Source organism: Sinocyclocheilus anshuiensis, unplaced genomic scaffold (genome assembly GCF_001515605.1).
Source record: "Sinocyclocheilus anshuiensis isolate Anshui unplaced genomic scaffold, SAMN03320099.WGS_v1.1 scaffold598, whole genome shotgun sequence".
Lineage (NCBI taxonomy): Eukaryota > Metazoa > Chordata > Actinopteri > Cypriniformes > Cyprinidae > Sinocyclocheilus > Sinocyclocheilus anshuiensis.
In genome coordinates, this window is record NW_015547660.1 from 876,672 (window position 1) to 877,172 (window position 501).

General features: G+C 37.3%; 1 protein-coding gene across 1 annotated transcript in view; it reads left to right on the forward strand.

Moving 5' to 3' along the window:
• LOC107702243 (dihydrolipoyllysine-residue succinyltransferase component of 2-oxoglutarate dehydrogenase complex, mitochondrial-like) overlaps positions 1-501 on the forward strand; it is a 30,844-nt gene that overhangs the window by 18,714 nt on the left and 11,629 nt on the right. The gene's annotated exons all lie outside the window — the stretch shown is intronic.

Genomic DNA, 501 nt, shown 5'->3' on the forward strand with positions numbered 1-501 from the left:
CAGACGATGCCACGATTATAAATGAGAGTGACTCCTGGTTAACGTATTAAAAGGGGTCGTGTTTAGTCACTATCTAGTGTAGTATTTTTTGACAATATTCACTCATCATGACAAAATAGGGCATTCTAAGTCAATATACTGCAGTATTTCCTCTCTCAATCAGTAGAAAATATTGTTAACACCCGGTCATGCATGAAAAAAAATACCGTCATGTACCGTGAAACCGGTATAATTTTGAAAAATACCATGATTTAAATTTTTGGTCATACCGCCCAGCACTACCTAAACCTGCCCCTCACACAAAACAACCGGCATTTTTAGATTTTCAGCAAACTTCATTCTGTATGATTTATAAGCTTGTTTCCTAATGCGGAACAAAAAAAGTAGAGCCCGACCGATATATCGTTTTGCCGATATTATTGCCCGATATGAGCCTGTCGCCGATATATCAGTATCGGCGAATATGCCGCCGATATGAAATTTTTTTTTACAGAACATATA